Source organism: Penaeus monodon, chromosome 6 (assembly GCF_015228065.2).
Source record: "Penaeus monodon isolate SGIC_2016 chromosome 6, NSTDA_Pmon_1, whole genome shotgun sequence".
NCBI lineage: Eukaryota > Metazoa > Arthropoda > Malacostraca > Decapoda > Penaeidae > Penaeus > Penaeus monodon.
Genome location: NC_051391.1, coordinates 38,782,687 through 38,800,186, shown reverse-complemented (window position 1 = coordinate 38,800,186; position 17,500 = coordinate 38,782,687). Strand labels below are relative to the sequence as shown.

The 17,500-nt window shown below is 37.2% G+C and overlaps 1 protein-coding gene and 1 pseudogene across 1 annotated transcript in view; both read left to right on the top strand.

The window, feature by feature from the left end:
• LOC119574446 (TBC1 domain family member 1-like) overlaps positions 1–17,500 on the top strand; it is a 77,230-nt gene that overhangs the window by 11,589 nt on the left and 48,141 nt on the right.
• Positions 11,348–15,748, top strand: LOC119573995 (annotated as a pseudogene).

Sequence of the window (17,500 nt, the reverse complement as noted above, 5' to 3'; positions counted from 1 at the left end):
AATTATTTTTGATACAGTTCGAACGATTAATGTTCTATAGCATCCTTAATGCCAATTCTGATTATAATAACTGAATACTTTACATATATAACTTATGTATATTTATGTAGTGTATTTATTATTATGTATATATATAATTGTTATAAATGCACATATGCTGATGAATTATCAAAAAAAAATGTTCATATCGCTGAGAAATCAAAGGCAGGTGTCGTAGGAGAAAACACCACCATGGCCAAAGTGTTGCGGTTGATTAGGAAGGGCATCCAATCAGGTAAGGTTTAAAGGTTTATTTTGTTTTCCATTTTTTAAAATGGATATTCTTGGTTTTTCTTTTGTTTCAAAATGACCCCCTGTGTGCAAGTCATGGCCGGGATTACCATCCGTGGCGGCAAGGAATGTACGCCAATAGACCTTTCAATAAAATTTGGGAGAGGCCTAGATTTTTCAGTGGAAAAATAGCGTTGAACAAAAAACAAAAAAAATTATATTATTATATAATATATAATATATTATATATATATATATATATAAAATTAAATAAATATATATATATAAAATGTATATGCATTTTTTCCCCAATATGGTGAACAGTAAAAAAAAAAAATATCTTTAAACAAGTTTTGTAAAAATTTGCTTTACAAAATCCAATCAAAATTCATGATTCAATTGTTTGCAATACCATAATTTAAAGGGAAATATTTTGTGCAAATATCATACACCACACCTCACCATAATGCATATAGATAGAGAATAGCATAGATATATATGGATAAAAGATATATGTATACATTACACCACCACAACAAAACCACACACAAACCACACACACAATAATTAAATATATATATATATATTTTAATAATAATATATATATATATAATATATATATCCCCCCAATCCCTTTGCCCTTTGTTGTGTGGGGGGGCTTAGGAGGGGACGGGGACCCAATGATGGGGAACCCCCCAACCCTTGGGACCAGCCCTCGATCAACTAATTTTGCATGGTCTTTTTTTTTCCTTCCCCTTTGTTCTGCCCCTTTCCCCACCAAACCCTTCCTGCTATCCCCCTCCAAGGGTGTGAGAGCCGTGCTAAAAAAGGATAAAAGGCTGTTTTGTGCCAGTCCTGAAGGGCCCTGGGGGAGCCAGGGCACGGTTTTTCCCTGTTTGACTAGCCCTTACCCCTCAAGGGGACCCCTGAGGGGGGACGTTTTTATCCCCAAAAAATCCAGGCTTACCAGGGCCCAAATAAGAAAAATTTATCCCCACTATTAGGGGCAATGAGGCTTCCCCTTTTATCAAATACCCCCAAAGATGTAAACTCCCCCGATTCCCTGACCCGGGCTCCCTTTGCACGGCTCCGAACACTGAAAAAACCCCCCCCTCATCAATCCCTACTAGTACAGTAGCCAAAAACCCAATCCTTAAAAAACATTTCCACTCTCCCACAATTCAACTTCATCACCTCCCCCCCCACAACCCCCAAAATAAACCCACCCCATCCTCCCTTTTAACCCCCTACACCCTTTATTCCCCACCCCCCCCATAACACCCCTCAACACACTCCATCGTCAGCACCCCCCCCTTCGACCCCCCAAATCACTACAACAAATTAAATACCCTCTTCACGCAGCCAAATGGGACCGTTTTTTTTGGGGGGATCCCTCCCACGCCCCATTGAAAACCCCCTTTCTCTTCCAACAATGTCCCCAAAAAAACAAGTGGGGTAAAGCCCCTTTTCCGTACCGACCCGACGCTCCCGTTTTGTCACAGAAATCCGAAAACCAATATAGCTTTAACAAAACTAACAGAATATAGGGTAACCCCACCCTTTGGAACCCCCCCAACCCCTAATATTTGCCCCAAAAAATTTTCAATCTCCCCAGCAAATTGCCCAATCTGAAAAAAGATTGGTAAATTTGTGGAAAAGCCCTATTTGCCGTCCCAACTAATGCAACGTCATACAATGCACTCCTTTTCCCCCCAGAGGTAATCGAAAGAAACCCACTAACATGCCAAAATTTACCTTCGTAGACTGCCCTTTCCCCTTTTAACGTATAAAAGGGGAGAACCCTCCCGTCGTCCATCCCAAACCTCCTCCACTCAGTCCCAAAATTTTGGCGTTGGGGGAACCCAGCCAAACTTGCGTTCCACAGCCAGAGCCCACATGTGCCCAACCTGGCCATACCGTTTAAACTGCCCTCACAATCACGACAGTGCCAACTGTGGGGGGCCCCCATAATTTTTATAGGGGCTGTCCCCCTAAAAAATTTGGCTGAGGTAGAAAATCTCAGATTCAAATTTGGGGACCCCCTACGTGAAGCCAGACAAGAAGCACTCGGCGGGGTTTTCTCTTACCCCTTTACCCCGTAATACGCCATTCTACCAATTCCCCAAAACCCCCCCCCCTACACTAAACCCCCCTCTTCTCCCTCCACCCCCCAGTAAACCTTTTCCCACCCTAAACCCAGACATCCAACTCTATACAGATTTTTCAATCCCCACCACAACCCCAACCCCTTCCCTCTCCCTCCTCGCACTCCCCGTAACAGACAGAACAAACGTTCCCCCCCCTCTTCCCCTACCACACAACACCTCCACCTCCTTTACCCCTTTTGCTGAGACCCCAGCCTCTTTCCCCCCCTCAAAAGAAATCCTTTTCCCCCAAAACCCCAAAACCTACTCCTTAAAAGAAACCATTGAAAATATTAAAGTTTTACCTAATGAAAACTGAAAATCAACCCCCAAAACTTACAACTCCTGCCCCTTCCACCCCCAAGTAACGCTGAATCCCCCTCCTCCTAAGAAAATCCCCTAACCCAATCCTTCCCCCTCCCAACAAAACCCCCCCCCGCCCCCAAACCCCAACCCCCCCCACTTTATCCCCCCACCATCCCCTCTATCCCCCCCCATCCCTCCTGGAACACACGGAACCCCTTTTGTACAAGTATCCCTTCCTCAAACCCCTCTCCTAATCCCCCTCCTAGTAGAAACCAACTCCCACCCCTCCCCCATCTCAGACCTCCACCTTTTCCCACCCTCTAGCTTTTCCCCCCCTCAAAATCTAAAGTTAACTATCCCTTTGGAAATTCGCGGTTTCCCCCCCCACAGCCTGCCTCGTCATATCCTTTCCTTTTAAGCCCATCTTTGACCCTTTTAAGGGGACCTTCTAAACATCCTCCAAAAAAATCCCCAATTATCATTTTGTCCTCCCCTTTCCCCTTTTAGCCCTCACCAAAATTACAATCAGAAAACCCCTTTATGTAACCCCCCCTTTAAAACCCAAATGCCCCTTGCACAGTTATCCGTTCTCCTTCATTTTGGATCACAGTGAACAGTCTATTCTCCCATCCCCCCTGATTTTGTTGTTTTTGAAAATCAATTTCCCAACTTCAACCCCCTTTTCCCTCATAGTGGTGATTTTAACTGCGCCACACCTATGGGGGATTCTTCACAAACTCCCGAGGCCACTCTGAGCGCTTCCTCTCCACAGCGACCTTACATACTAAATTCAGATCGCCCCACAATTTTGATACCGCACGCAATTTTTTCATCTTTGACCTCGTCTATTTTCCCCCTTTTCTCTTCATTTAGATTTCCAGGTCAGTCTTAGACCACTTTCCCTATAGTGCCCACTTTCCATTTCTCCTTTCCCCTACTTCATACGTACCACCCCCAACTCCCACGTGGGTTTTTGATAGAGTGACGGCATATTTTTCACTTCATCTCTGTATTCAACCCCCTCCACCCTCCCCACTTCCATTTCAGAAATGAACAGTTTTCACAATACAGTCTTAAGAGTGCACATACACTACCCTCGAACCCAAGACCCTATACCTCCAAAGTGTTTCCGGTGGAAATTTTGTTGCACAAAGCATTCGCTTAAAACGTGCAGCCCGGAACGTTACCGTACAAAAGGTACTCCAAATCAAATATCAGCCCTTATCCTTTTAAAAAAAGCATCTGCCAAACTCCGTCGTACAATCCCAAAAGTAAAATAAAAACTGGGAAAATTTTTCACAATACATCCTTACACTTCTCAAATGTTTTGCGCCGAACCATAAAAATATCAGGCAAACATCCCCCCATCCCGCCCCGTCCCCATATTGAAAAAACCCTATTCTGACCCCTCCCCCGTGCTAGAATGGGGATTTTTCAGCCCGGTCAGTAGGGGCCACCTATCTTTACACTTCTTTCTATAAGACACCAGGAAAGTACCCCCATATCTTCACCCCCTCCTCTGATGAGTCCTTAAAAACCCCATTTTTTTCCTCTGAACTCATTTGCCCTACAATCGTGCCGTAACACTCATGAAGGCCCCTGCTCCCGGGAACTCCCCTCTTCCCCCTTTTCCTTCCCCTTAAAATTTACAACCACATTTGGACACAGGGAAATTTCCATTTAATTGGGAGAAACCTTATCCTTCCCTTCCGGAAACCCAATAAAACGGGTACCCTTCCTCAAGACTATCGCCCCATGCACTAACTAGTGTTGTGCAAACTATTAGAGCGAATGGTGAACTTCCGCTTAATGTGGTATCTTGAACTCACAATCTTTTCTCTCCTTCCCAATTCGGTTTTCGCCGGCCAGAAGCACCGCTGACCCCCTTGCTCATTTGAGACAATATTACATCTGCATTTTCACGCCATGAATCCTACAGCTATTTTTTTTTATCTAGAAAAACATATGATCGAATGGCGGTACCATACCTCCAACAATTCCTCTCAGGGATACGTGGAAACTGGGGGTTTTTCATAAATCCCCCTCCCCAAAGCACTTTTCCCGGGGTTAAAAACGCCTCGCCAATCATCTTTTTTCCCCAAATAAAGGGGTCCCACAAGGCATGTGCTCATTTCCTTTTTTCCTTTTTGCTGTTAATGTATTTCTCGTTTTACCCCCAGGAGCCGGTCATCACTATATGTTGATGATTTTAAACCCTCTATGCCCCTGGCACATCCAACCAAACTCTACCAATTTCTTTAATTGCAATCTCATCAGTATCTTTTGGCCACAAAACCCTGGTTCCCCTTTTTTACCTCTAAAACTTTTTCCCCTTTTTTTTCTCTCGCTCACGTGTAGGGCCTCACCCCCACTCTTCTTATGGCACCCCCCCACTCCCAAACCATTCCCTGGCAAATTTCCAGGTGCATTTTTTACCCCAAAATTCCCGGCGAGAACCCTATTCTACACATTAAAAAAAAAGCTCTCCCCCTTTCGAATCTTAAAAAAATCTTCCCATATATTTGGGGCCAGATCGCAAAACCTCCTTATCTTTATGTTACTTGTCCTCTCCACTCGATTTTGGATGCCAATCTACTCCTCTGCTAATTCCCCTTGCCCATTTGATACAATCCCTCCTTGGTCTTTGCTTAGCACTAGGCGCCTTTTTGCTCCTCCCCCGTTGAGAGCCTTTACACTGAAAGCATACCATCTCTATCCGACTCGTGCCTTCTCTCTTCCCAGCATGTTCGATTCCACCCAAATTTTTCCCCCCCTAAACTAAATCCCACAACCCCTACTTTACCTTAGCTTTATCTCCAGATTTCCCACTCCCCTTTTTCAACACGCAGGGTCCCTCCTCTCACATTCCCCTTTCCCCCACTCCAACCTCTCCCATTCTCTGTCCATTCCGTTCCCTCCATGGTCATACTACCCCCAAATTTTCTCTTCTGTTTTCCCCGACCACCAAATCAAAATCCCTCTACTGTCCTTTTTCCACATTTTTGACCATGTTTCCCCTATTCCCCTTTGTATTCTGTATTTATGATGGGTCCAAAACCACCCCGGTGCTGGTTTTCATAATTTTCCCCAAATCGTCTTTTAAAAACTCCCCTTCCTCCTGAATCCGGTCCTTTTCTACAGAATTGTATGCACTCCTTTTTGCTCTAAAAAAAACTTACTCACTTTTCCCCTTCCTCTTTACAATTTTTTGACTCCCGTAAATCATTAAATCTCATAAAATCAATACAACCCCCAACCCACTTTTTTGTAAAATCCAGAACTGGTTGTTCTACCGTCCACACGCCAAAACAATCAAATTTTTTGGGGCCGCCTGTTTAATCCCCGGGAATGAACAGGCAGATACACTAGCACGCCCCGCCTCTATGCCCATCATACCAAACCCCGTTCTCACATATCCCCGCCCCGGGTTATTACCCACACTTTAAGACCTTTTGTATAAAAAGATGGCAACTTTTTGGTCAAGCCCGCACTAAAAAATTAATTCTGTAAAAAATTCAAACTCCTCCCCGGTCAACTCCATTTCATCGGAAAGACGTTGGGGGGATGCTCTCGCCCCCTACGCATTGGGCCCCCCCCCCTCTAACACACTCCTATCGATGTACAATTGACCCCCCTTATTTTTTTCTGTAATGTTCCCCTTTTTAATCGTCACATCCTATTTCGGCCCACGTTTTAAAAAAACCCTACCTCTGCTTTCCCCCCTTACCTCCCTTTACCGACTCCAACCTATCAGACATCCTTTCAGAATCCCACACTTTCTGCTTCAACAACCTATTCTCTTTCCCAAACGCAACATATCCTTCATCTAATCTAATCCTTCCACACCCGACCCTAACCCTTTCACTCACCCAAATTTCCTTTTCCCGCTTAGACAACAATCACAACTCAACCCCCCCTTTCCCCAAAAATTAAAATATAGTGCTACATTGACCTTTGAGTCAGCACATTTTTCTTCTTTTAAAACCCTTTTAACCCTTAACCATTTAAACCCAAAATATATATATATAAATATATATAATATTATATATAAAATTTATATATATATATATATATATATTTGTTTATTTTTTTTATTTATTTTTTTATTTACAGGTGTGTCACATTTAGCGAAAAGCTTTCATAAAACCCCTATTACGGTTTTATGGATGTGATCCTTTTTTAACCCCTTGTCCTCGAAACACGGTAGGGTCCGTTGATCCCCAGCATTCCGCCTTCTTCAACAAAAGCCCCGGGGCAAAGAGTCCAAGACCCCTTTATCCGCACATTCCGCCTTCTTCAACAATAGCCACGGACAAGAGTCCAACGGGGATTTCACAGCGGTGTATTTGGCAACCTTATTAAAGCCCACTGCAAATTTTTCAACCTTTAGTACTAGCCTCCTTAAAGCGTTTTAGTCAAATTTCCCCCGTAATTATTTATTCAACTTTACCAAAAAAAATCGCCCCACGGTTTCCCTGCGAAACTTTTTATACACACTGATTTCCAGCAACCCGTGATTATAAAATGGCAATACCCGCAATGTATGAAAATACATTAATAAATATTCCAAAAAAGGAAAATTTCACACGTAGATTTGTTTTCGTGAATGCGCGCGCGCCCCGTGTGGTGTGTTGGTGTGTGTGTGTGTGTGTGTGTGTGTGTGTGTGTGTGGTGTGTTGGTGTGTGTGTGTTGGGGGGTGGTGTGCGTGCGTGCGTGCGTGCGAGCGGCTTGCGTTTGTGCGTGGGTGCATGCGTGAGGTCTTGAGTGTGTGGTGTTGGGTTGTGGTGTGTGTGTGTGTGTGTGTGTGTGGTGGGGTGTGTGTAATGTGTGGTGTACATGGTGGTATAAGTATATATATATTATTATATTTTATATATTTTATATATATAATTAAATATTTTTAAATATATATTTATATATATAGATTATAAATATTATATAATTATTTTAAAAGGGGGTATAATATATATATATATATATATTAATAATATATATAATATATAAAATTATATATAAATGCTGTAAAAATATAAATATATATATATATAATATATATTAATTATATTATGGTGGTGTGTTTGAAATTTTATATATAAAATTATATATATATATATATATAATATATATATATATATAAAATATATATATTGTGTGTTTGCAAACATACCACCTATTGCGTATCGTGTATACATCCACACACACATTATATTCAGTTTTGTGTGGCTTTTTTTTTTGTGTGTGTGTTGTTTGTGTGGGTGGGTGTGTGTGTGTGTGGTGCGCATGCATTTTTATATGAATATATATTATATATATTTTTAATAAAATATATAATTATAATATATATATATTATAATATATATGAAAACACTACCACTTCTGTTGTGTGTTTTGTATTATATATATATATTTTAAATTATATAATATAATTATAATTATAATATATGTAATATATGAAAACCCCTACACATACTGGGTGTGTGTATGATAAAATATTATAATTTAATATAATATTATAAAATTATATAATATATATATAATAATTTAACATATAATGTTTTATTATATGTATTATATACATATATTAATATTTTTATTTATTTTTTATGTTAGTGAATGGGCATGATGCTCAAGTTTAAGGGTATCTCTCAGAACAGTTCCCGTGAACCAAGGTGTTAAGAAGGCTGTCTATCTCATCTTCCTCGAACTTTCCCCAAGCACGGTGGCGTCTACTCAGAATACGTTCAAACGGAAAGCAGCTGACTAAAACCCAACAACTGCCCAAAAATTTTTTGTTTCGCGAGCTGCCTATGTGATTTTTCTGGCGGGGTGTCACACTCTGAAGCTGAGCCCAAAGGCATGCTGGGCGTTTTCCACTCAGGCTAAAAAGCTTTGGCGCCCTGAGCTCCCCCTTGGTGGAAAACCCACCCTGTGGACCGTTTCCATACCTGGGCGCACTGGAAAAGGCAGGCATCCATGGTAAAAAAGTGAAACGGTACCATGCAATGATCCTCCCCTGCTGTTCTACTCTACAAAACCTACCCAAATACTTGCACATTGGGAGACTCCGCGCATTCAGATGTCCCAACTGACTCCCCTCAAACCACTGGTAGGATAAGATCAGTGATGTAAAGCACGAAGACGAGCGATTCCGTGTCGGGCACTACTGACACAAAAACCAGTGCGATGAACTCCCGTGTATTCAATGAGGAATAACGGATCCCCAAGTGTCTTTTATGGCGAATTTTGCGAAAAACCCAAAAGGAGAAAAGCAGACCCAAGCTAAGATTAAAGACTGTCTCAAGACCATTTTCAAGGCCTGTGACATTGAAATTTACATTGAAAACAAAGAGCAGGACAGGCCCGGTGGGGATCCATGCTAGGGTTCCATTTCCACATAGGCAACCGTCCCCGCTGAGGAACAACAAGGCCCGTCGAAAGTGAACCCAAAAAAGCCGCCCCCAAATTACGTTTTTCAAGGGATTGGTTTTTATTTTTGCGTGAATTTGTAAATATATCATCATCAAAACGGGTATGCTCATGTTTGAGCATGTTTGGACCTCCCCCATCCTTTTCCACTCTCGATTTTCACTTTTTTTTCCATTTGTTCTATCGAAGCCCCCAAATTCTTTGATGTGTCGCTAGTTTTTTCTTTGGTTTGGGGCCTCCTCTGTTTCCTATCCCACCCTGAGCAAGTTTTTCTCAAAATTTTTTCTTCCACCATGACCAATAAAACTTTAGTTTCCTTTTTTTTCAAGATGTCAAACAGCCGGTCTTTACAATTTATTTTTCTCAGCACTTATCATTCGTTTTTTTCTGTCCATTTAATACGTGTACTCGTCTGTAACACCCTTTAAAAACTTTTGCCCTTTTTTTTGTCATCTTTTTCAGCCCCCAAAACACTCAGAACCATATGACGCAATGGGAAAAAATAATGAGTTAAAAACCTCAGTTTTTCCGTAAGGAAAGGGTTTGGGGGTTTTTCCAGATTTTTATTAAGAGAAAACTGTGGCGTTTTTGGCAAGGGTAACCCTTTCTTTTTATCCCCGGTGAATCATCATAGTATTAGTTAAAACAGTCCAAGAAAGTGCCTTTCACATTTTCCACAATCACTCCTTGTTGAAATGTTCATCATCGTTCATTGCCGGTTTTCTTCGAATCTTCATATCTTTTTTTTCTTGGCATTAAAAAAACAAACACCTTTTCGCTGCTTCTTTAACTTTATTATAGTTGTTGTAGTTAATGATACTGCTGGCAATTATACTAAACATCGGCGTTCTTAGATTTTAATTTGTATCCTCCAACATCTAAGTTTCCTTTTAAAAACTAGAGCACCTCTCATAATTGCTTCAGAATATATATTAAAAAGGGAGGAGACAGAATGCACCCTTTTCGTACTCCTGTTGACTTTAACCATTTTGTTTTAACCAAAGGGGTTCTTACAGCTGCCTGTTGTTGGTCTACATGGGTTTTTTTAGTTTGGGTGATGTTTTTGGAAATTTTTGTCGTCATGTTATTCCAGGGATTCGTGATCAACGTATCAAAAACGTACATATTATAATAGTATTTTTTTAATATATTATATATATATATTATATATAAAATTTGTGTGTGTGTGGTTGTGTGTGTGTGTGTGTGTTGTTTGTGTGGTGTGTGGGCGTGGTAATATTTATTTAATATATATATATATTATTATATATATAATTATATATATATTTATATATATGGCATATACTATATATTAATAATGTGCATAATGTATATATATTTAATATTATATATATATATATATATATATTTTAATAATTTTTAAAACATATGTAATAAATATATATGCAAAAAACATACAAACACCTTTGTGGCACAACCCACACAAACACACACACACCACACACACACCAACACACACACACACACACACCCCACCCCAAAATAAATATATTATATAATATATATATATATATATAATATATATATATATAAAATATATATATCTCAAAATTACAATCAAAACTAATGCCCTTGTATATGTTATATATATTATATATATATATATATAAATATAATATTAAAAAATTTTAATATATATTAATATATTATATATTTATCTATACTTATATGTAATATATGTATAATTATAATAATATATATATATATATTTATTTTCATATTTATATGTATATATATGATAATAATATAATATATATATAATATATATATATATATTGTTATAATATATATATATTGTTGTGTGTGTGTGTTGTGTGTGTGGTGTGTGGTTTGTGTGTGTGTGGTGCATGTGATATGATGTGTGTGTGTGTGGTGTGTGTGTTGTGTGTGTATGATATTATATATATTTTATTTAATATAATATATATATGTGTGTGTGTGTGGTGGTGGTGTGTTGTGTGTTTGTGTGTGGGGTGGGGTAATTTTATGTAATATATAACGTATATATATTATATGTGTGTGGGGTGTGTGTGTGTGTGTGTGTGTGTGTGTGTGTTGTGTGTGTTGTGTGGGGTGTGGTGGTGTGTGTGGTGTTGTGGCGCGCGCCGCGGCGTGTATTTTCAGAAAAACGATCAAAACACCAAGCGGGTATTCTTTCGGGTTCATCTCCCGGTAAAAAATGGCGGCTGAAAACGGGGGGAAAAAAATTTTTTGCAGAAAAGTTTAAAGTTAGTCAGAGGGGGGTTCGATAAAAATTTTATCAAAAGAAGTGTTATTTCTGCTTTGGGTTTTAAGTATCACGTGTTTTACTTTAGCAGTTTTAATACTTTTTTGCAAGCCAACCGTGGATTTCAATACACCAGTAACTGGTGATAAGCGTGTGATACAGAATACAGTTTTTTCGTAGTAAATTTTTAATTTTTTAGCAACCCAGATCTATCATCCTGATCTGTAAAATCGCTCACAGAAATTTAAAGACTTCATTTTTTTTTGAGTACTTGTATTTCTGAGATTTGCCAGATTCTTTTTTTTGGGTAAGATTTTTTGCCTTGTTGATCTTTTTTTGTTTTGTATTTGTAGGCGAAGTCTCTATGGATGGATATAATAGGCTTGTTTGGGAAAATAATTCATGGAAAGGGCGTTCAGGAATGTGATGATATAGAAAACTAAAAAAATCACAATTGCTTATGCAAAATAAACCCCCATAATGAATCAAACAATACCCGTGGCCCCTGTTCCTTTTAGCATTTTGGGGTTAAAAACCAAAACCTGTGTTTTTGGGTTACCCCTGCCAGGAATTAAAATTTACACCAGGATACAAAGTAGGGGAAAGAAGATGTTTCTTTTAGAGGGAAAAAATTGCATCATGGGGCAAGAAATAAACGCAGATATGAATATAGCAAAACAAATAAAAAAAAAAGTTTACAGAAAATGCAGTTTATAGCACTCCTGATTCCGCTCTATCTCACAGTGCATACTGAGACAAGGGGGAAAGGCCCCAGGGTTTTGGAGCGAGCCCCCCCCCTCAGCACTCCCCTTTAGGCGGCTGAAGGGTATTCCCATCACACAATTTGATGTAAAATAAATTTTTTTGGGTGTGGGTTTTGGGACTTTGCCTCTGAAAATGGTTCATACTGTAAAGAATTACCCTGCCCGGTATTTTTGGGGGGAAAAAAAGCACATGAATTCTATCAGAAAGGAGCCAGTCCATTTCCCCGTTTTTGGAATGTTGGGGCCGGGAAAGGGTTTTTTGACCTTTTCCAGAGGTTGGGCCATCATGGAACTCATTGTTTCAGTGATCCCGTCGGAAAAAGTTTTTTGGGGTTATTGAAATTTTGAAACCCCTTTTTTCCAAATATATAAATCTGGGATTGTTGGGTTGTCACATAAAAAACTTATGCCACCTTTTTTTTTAATAAAATTTCCCAAATATATGAACATATTTACTATGAACTACAGTAAACAAAAATGGTTTATGCGAAATGTTAGCCCAAAACCCAAAAAAGTGGAGTGTCAGTGGTTGGCCTTTTTTTTCCGTAAATTGGTTTGCTCAGTGTTGACTTTTTTCATTGTTTGATCTATTTATGATAACATTAAGCTGAAATATAGAGAAAGAAATAAGTAGTATAAAGAACACAGAATAACACTTACAAAAAATAAAGTTTGTGCTAAAAAAGATAAGCCCCCTACATATCAAAGTAAAGGGATCTGTGTGTGTACTGGCAGTGGTCAACAAACCTCTTTATTCTGATGAGTTTGTGCTTGAAAAACTTGCTAACAGTTTACTGTAGAATCTATATGTTGACCTTTACTAAAGCTTGAAGCACAGTATATGCACTTTTGTTTGATGCCATTGCATTGTTAATGACTGCCCATTGTTTTTGTGTGAAAGGGTATCTCATTCTTACAAGATGGAGAAATTCATATCATTGCTGTTGCCAAAGGGTTTACTGTCCAATATTCCAAAAAAAATTGGAATTAGACACTTACTCATCTCGTTTACATATAATGAAATTGTTACATTTAAAAGATTGTCAAAAAATTGCAAATCATAAAAAATTTAATTTAGATATGCAAGTAATGTACTTCTTTTGCTAGATAAAAATTTATCAGAGGTGTTGGGGTATTTTATTGGAACAGAGTTCTTTTCTTTTCATGATCAAAGTCCTTTAAAAAGCACCTATTTGACTGCCATGACTAAATTTTCATATAACATCAGCATGTTTGGCTTAAGGAAATAATCTTATAGGATATTAAATTTGAGTTTTGTAGTTTTTCATTTTCAATTTCAGTTTACTGAATTAATAATAATTGGCTTCTCATGTTTTGAGGCATCTAAAATAAGTACCTGCAGATAAGAATGTAACTTTTTTTTCCTTATTATTCAAAAGGAAGGTGAATTTATTTTTAATTTTTGTTAACAGTAGTCAGACTTAATTTCACAAAGAAGCTTGGGTTTTATTTTTTTAAAATGAAATTTAGCCCTAAAATATTTGGAATTTTTAAATTTAACTTTCATAGAAAAATTATAAAAAGATACAATGAGTACAGTCTGGTTGCATAGGTTGATAGAGAGAGTGAGTGAATGAGTGCATGTGTGTAAAACACCTAACTGGTGTCCGTTTTCACACTCTTCCAATAAATACCAAAGAAAGTGCTGGTAATTGTTAATATATTTGCTGTTGAAATATTTAGAATGAATTAGTAGTTTGTAATAGCATAGCTTATGCTAGCCAGTGACCATTTTCAGTGCGAGTCATAATCACTAATATCTCCTGTATTTTTCTTTCATTAGCTGCGTGTTGTGGCAGGGGGCAATGGTAAAAGTGTTGCAGAAATGGGCTGTGGAGAAAGAAACATGAAAATCGTGGAGGCACTGCATGGGGGACTCCCCAGCCAACATTAATTTAGTTGTATCAACAATGGCACTAATGACAACAGAAAAAGCTGTCCCTGGGTGTCAGTAAACATAAATGTTTCGTAAGTAATGTTTTACTATTTTTGTAATTTATGTATGGTATTGTCAGTATTTTATATATATAAGTTCTTGTAGAGTCATATATAGCAACATTTAATTTAGTAGTAGGCATGTACAGTAGTGTGTTCCTTATTTTAAGAAAATAAAGCATTCTAGTATTCAGTTCTTAACATTCTAAGTATATATCCATGGGTTTTTAAGACTTAGAGACATTCTAAAATCCCACTAGTGACTTCCAATATTACTTTTTTCTTTGTAAATCTTAATGATCAATAAAAGCCAGTAGACAGTGGAATGGAAGCCTGTTTTAATAGGCTGGCAAAGCTATTTAGAGCTGTAACAGGATGCACCTTTTGCACTAGCCAGTAACCTAAAGAAAACTTTCATAAAATTAGTATGACATGAAATATAATTTTAAAAACTTTTTTTTGCAGGATTTATTGATTTTCAAATTTGAATGTGTTATGTATAAATAACAGATTAAAAATTTTCCCTAGTTGTATGATAGTTTTTTATTCATTATATCATATTAAATGCCAATATATTGTTGTAATGAGTGCTTTTTAAATTGATAGTGAAATCAGTAGGATTATTTCTTGGTCTCATACTTTGGGTTTTTGTAATAAATTAATTGCTAATTAAATCACTCTCAGTATACTCATACTAGGTATAGTGAAACATGAGACAACTATTTCAAAATCCTCCATACTGTCAGCATGGTAAAATGTTTTGCCTTCAAAAAAACTCTCAGTTTAGAAGATATATATACTCTACTGTGAAAATTGGTAAAGTGCTATTGTGTTAATACATGGTAGAACAACCCACAATATTCAAATGAGGTTTATTGAAAAGTAAGACAACAGTTTTAAAATCGTTCTTTCACCTTCAGGTCTGAAGATGAAATCCAGGAGGATTTTGAAACTGTTATCTACTTTTCATTAAATCGTGTTTGTGCATTGTAGGGATTTTCCACCTTGCTGTACTGTATGCTAGTGTCAAAGTTTGCATTTATTGGTTCAAAATACTTATTGATTTACAGATTCAGCTTATAGTTAACAAAAATTAGTTTCAGTGCTTTAAAATGACAAAGAGTATGAACTTCCAGTTGAAAGTGTTCAGTATTTTAGACACTCAGGTATTTTACCAAATCTGATTTTGTTCAAGTTCAAGGAGAGGCTTTGCTTTCTTATAGTTTGTGTGTGTGTGTGTGTGTGTGTGTGTGTGTGGTGTGTGTGTGTGTGTTGTGGTGTGGGGTGTGGTGTGTGTGTGTGGTGTGTGTGTGTGAATGCTAGTTTAAGGGGAAAGGGACAGTTATAGTGAAAATACAAAATCTAAGAACTGTACATTTACTATCAGTGTATTAAAAGTTTTTACATATATGTATATATTCTTTTTCTGCTTTGACATAAGGGAAAGCATGCCATTAATATCAAATTACTCTTTTTCAAGATACATAAAGCAGCAACATCGGGACAAGAAATTGTCATCAATCCCAGAAACTCTCAGATTTTGGAAGAAATTTAGCTTTTTATCTGTAGATATAACTAACAAGGATCAGGTGCTCTCATTGCCCAGGGGAGCCACACTAAATACATTGGATAAAGACAAATTTTATATGCAAATGTCAATATATATTTTGTTGTAGTATACATTTATAGTTTTATTAACAAAAAGTAATTAATGCAATGATATCAAGGGAGGAGAGTTTTAATAGAGTTTGCCTTATAATAATGGATATAGCCAGTGTCAGAGCACGCAGTTATAAATATTGAATTTTAGCATATAGAATAATAAGTGTTTTGTATAATTTGTTATTAGTTTTCATATGTACATGTTAACTTTTCTTACCTCATACAAATGTAAGGTGTAAAATAAAAATTGTAACTTGAACCATTTTATTTACCACATTCTATGTTTACACCATTTTTGTGATATATAAATAAAAGAAAACAAGCCCATATCTACATGGCAGGGAAATAGCTACAAAATATATATTATAAAAAAATTATTAGATGTTCTCAGACTTCTGCAATCTTTAAATTTGCTCAAAGCATTCTTGTATTTCCACCTGTTTAAAAATTAAATCTAGGAGTGCATGAAATACATACACTGTACAATGTGGTGTCTTATTATCATGGTAACCACAACCCCTCAAAAGGACTTAGTTACCAATGAGTCAGCCTACCTGACCTTAACTCATCACCCTATTCCTAAATTTACTACAATTGGTACTATAAATAATACTACAACTATTAAGATAATACCTCTAACTTGATACTGCTGGGCATGGCATGGCATTTATGCACATACTATGCACACACCAAGTTCAATTTATTAACTTGATTTTCCCCACATTGCTATAAAATTGCTTACTCACCCTTTCCTCAATTTTGGTAATATTTTATTTAATATTGCTGTTAGTATTACAATATTGATATTATGTGTAAAAAGAAGTACAACTTAATGATGGGAAAATCAGGTGAGGGTACATAGACTACTAACTCTTGGGGGCTGAGCACTTGAGGAGCCATTTCTGTGGGACTTAGATACATTTCCCAAAACAATACTACAGTGAACATCATATTTTTTGGCAGTATTAGGTTCATAATGACAATACTAATAGAGCAAAAAACTTCTGCTCCAAACTTAGATGATGGCCTATTAAACCCATGTCACTGGAAAATTGAAGTGTTCTCTGCAGTATTTTTTGTGTGAAAAAATTTGCAAATGGGTGATTCCCTTAAGTGCTTAGCCACAATAGTGTCAATAAGTAGACCTTGTAAACTCGCCTAATTTCACCCTTTTCCTTTAGTTCTGGGGAAATATTTTACGAATGCTATCATTATCAAGGCTGTTATTATAATGTTATTGACACAAGAAAAAATTCTGAAAATCAAGGAAAAGGGTAAATTGGTGAGATAAGTTGTGCTAGTAACTGACTCATTGCTAAGTAATTGTGGAGTCATCTATGTGAAAAGATAATAAACTAAACTTGCAGTGGGCTAGGCATGTACATACCATCCCTAGTAGAACCAGGTTTATCATTATTAACTCCTTGAAAACTAAGCATTTATAAATAATCTATTTAAAAATAAAATGAGTAAATAAAACCACAGTGGACAGTGCATGTACCTAGAGCTAATGGATCAAGTATTGGTAGTTTTAATAACACTAGTTACTTCTAACATGCACCTGAAATTGTTGGATAGTTTTCAATGTTTTAAATAACAACACATATGTCAACAATACATCCAAAAAAAAATTTTTTTACTTGGTTATACAAAGAAATTTCCCAATGACTGTCAGGTGAAGTGTCCTTATCTTCGTTTATCCTTTTTTTTTTTTTTTTAAATT